Source organism: Brienomyrus brachyistius, chromosome 14 (genome assembly GCF_023856365.1).
Source record: "Brienomyrus brachyistius isolate T26 chromosome 14, BBRACH_0.4, whole genome shotgun sequence".
In the NCBI taxonomy this organism is placed as follows: Eukaryota; Metazoa; Chordata; class Actinopteri; order Osteoglossiformes; family Mormyridae; genus Brienomyrus; species Brienomyrus brachyistius.
In genome coordinates this window covers 20213234-20216784 of record NC_064546.1, presented here as the reverse complement: position 1 = coordinate 20216784, position 3551 = coordinate 20213234, and positions in this window count along the sequence as shown.

Below are 3551 nucleotides of genomic sequence, written 5' to 3'. Positions count from 1 at the left end.
GATGAGCTTAAGATACTAAAATTTTACCAAACTTAATCATAATAAGCCTTGAAAAACAAGGCTTAAACAAGGTTTGTTACTTTGACCACCTATGATGTATGTAATTTTCACGTATTTAGACTATAAATGTACATATGTTCCAAATCTTTTGCAGTAGAAGGACTGGGCATAACACTGAACACACTAAGGTGTAAAATCCATAAAACATTAAACAAGTATAACCTTTCACTGACTAAATCTACAGTTTGTATACACTGTAGAAAACTAGTCAGAAACAATTCTTTGTCTGGATTCCCATCTGTTGAAGACTATTGACCAGGGAAACAGAAAACTATGGAGAAGTCCAACTACCCTGACATTTTCCCAGACCCCTGTGGAAAGGCAAAGGGAGTTTGCAGAACCAAGGCAGCAGCTATGAAATGAAATGTATAATTTATTGTTGAAAACAATAAACAGTGCAAGATGAAGAGGGGGCTTACTGTACCTATCAATTAAAATTGGAACATTTCCTGGGTGTTCATAATGATGCAATCAAAGTAGTGCAAACAAACTAAATTAAGGCACGTTCATTATCCAACAAACAAGTAACTATAACAAACAAACAAATTGTATTTTGGTTTGGCAATGCATGTCCGGTAACATTAATGACTTGCAGTTGGTATCTGTATATTGCTCAGGGAGTTTTTCTGCTCCGTTTTTCCTGAGATAGATAGACTCTACACTGACTTGCACTGCAGAAGAGACTGTGGAAAACAGATATGAAGTAGATATGAAGCATAGAGAATTTGCTTATTCAATAAGGGAAAACATGCAAAAAAAAGGATGTTGTGCAGATCCTTGACCATAAATTATCCAGAAAAAATGTGCCCATTCCCAGAATTCCTCACCATACAGGAAAATATTCACCCCAAAATTAAATACAATAAAATGACTCAATAATGAAAATGTAGATACAGTAAAACTGGTACATCTACCGAAGCACCCAAGTCAATACTGTATTATCCTTGCTACTCGGAATATAGTTGAAAAGCCTGAGTACCTATTTAGATAACTGCCATTCTGCTCTCTTTCCTTCAGCATTTGCCAGACCTCAGAGTGTATCTGGGAATCTGGATAGATGCTTACAACAGCATATTCACTCTCTTCGACGCTGATGTAAATTGGAGCACATTCTTCCTGAAAGATGGAAGAAGTCCCGCAGAGCAACTCCAAGCCACAATGCGATATATAGAAAATAGTTGCAACACAAAAATTGCTCATCCAAAGTTTACTTTTTTACAACGTAACATTTCCTTCCAATTACTACTAAACTGAACTGGGTTCTCCCATAATATAAAAAGAAACTTTCTTGAATAAAATCTCCGTACAAGAATTAGATTCCTCTGGATTTACTGGAAAATCACTGCAAAGTGGCAATGTAACATAAAAAATAACGAATTTAAGAAGTTAGGGCCTAGTGGTATCCACCCCCCCTCCTCCATTTCTTCACCCCCACTGCAGAGGAAACAGAAGATATAAGAGGATGCTTCTGGGTATAGAATGCTTTGTCAAGAAAATTATTACAGTAATATAGATCCATATTATTTAAAGGATTATAACTAATGTATCAACTCATTTGGTTTCTCTACACACTGGACAGATAGCTCACTACAACTTTTACCTAAACTAGACGTAGACTGAAGAGTCATGTCTTTAAGTCTCTCTGACTATGCTTTGCATAGAATTCTGACAGTTTAAGTCAGAGAACCAGCATCGGCCAAACGATGTTTATTTAATTTGATTGTGAATAGAAAAATAACAGCACTTCATATATCTGTTATTGTCATCTAAATGGACATAATATTAGATGAGACTTGGAAATTAGAGTGAAGTGTAAGAATGAATAGTGAAGCATAAGGTTAATGGATTTAAAATGTCTGCATTTCTTGAATTTGCATTTTTAATGAAAATGCCGCTGACTTCAGCACGACTCCCACCCCACATGAAGCTGTGCACTCAAAGAAACAAATGATAAATGTTATTAAGCAATGCCTGCTAGTATCTAAAGATTGGCTTTGTTTCTCTTCTGACCGTTTTATCTGTCCTCGTTTCCCCAAACATATTTCTTTGACTAAGGTATTTATGGCTGTGTTTTTCGCCTCAGGTTAACATCAATTACTTAAAACAGATGAAGGCAGAAGAACGGATTTGCCGAGACTTAAAATGCTACCTTCAAACAGGACTTTTCCGAATTCTCCCTTCTGTTCCTTTTCCCACTTCCATTCCATCTCCCTTTGATAATCTCAGATATGTTATGTTTACGATACACACGGCACTTCGGATTTTCATCTTACTTCAAACAAAGCATCTTCTGTCTCCTTGCGCTTCACTGTCATCTCTACAGCAGAGCTTCGTGATCACAAACAAATATATTTAAATTTAAAAAATGTTCCTGTCTAGGATTTGACTATTAATTTTTCTTAGGGGTTATTAAGACACGGCATACGTTGCCATTGAATAAACCAAAAAAAATTCAAGTGACTAAAAAAAACAGAAAATGGAAATGAAGCAGATGTCAAACAATTATAGGGCAAGTGCAGACGAAACAACAATAGACGTCATGACAATCCCACAATTTCAGAAAGCAGCAGGTTGCAATATTCACTGTATGCAGAATTATTAGGCAAGTACTATTCCTGGAGATAATTTTTAGCAAACGTTGGGCAGACATATGAAAATGAATTCAGAAGTTTTCTTGTGCACCAAATAAATTTATTTAGAAAATGTTACATTTGACTTTTGCAAACAAAAATAAAAGAAAAAGACGATTATCAGTCTGCAGAATAATTACACAATCAGAAACAAAGTGGATTTTCTCTCTTCGCCATCAACAGAAGTAAGAAAGTTTTTGTTATTCAGTATATATACAGTACAGTAAGGAACAAGAAGTTATCAATCGTTCTCTACAGTCCACTTCACCAAGTTTAATGCCCACTATAGCCAACTTTCTTCTCAATGACCATCATGAGCCTGTTGCCCATTGAACCAATCAGGTTTTTGATTTGATCCTGTCCTATATTAGCTGAGCCAGCTAGGGCCACCTCCCAGATGCTGCTCTGAGAAGTGTACTGCTTGCTACCTTGGTAAATCTCAGACTTTGGTTAGGCCCAGTAGTTCTCAGTGAGGTTGAGTCAGGTGATGAAGGGGGGCAGGTCATAATTCAATCACCTTTCAAGCCTTTTTAGGCCAATCTATGAAATACTTTGATTCATAGGGAGGGTCATTGTCCTGCAGGAATATCATAAGCTTTTAGGAAATTTGCTGACTTCTTCTCGTGCCAGTGTTTGAGGAAGGTATCTTCTAGAAATTGGCAGTAGACCTCGTGGTTCATTTTTACACCATCTGCAAGTTAGAAAGGTCTGACAAGTTCATCACTGATAATTGCAGCTCACGTCATCCATCCTCCACCCCCTTGTGGGTGCTCCAATCCACTAGCCCATACATCTGCTCCATCAAGAATAATTTTCATCTCACCTGCCCCCAAAACCTTTGTACCATCAGTCTTCAGACAT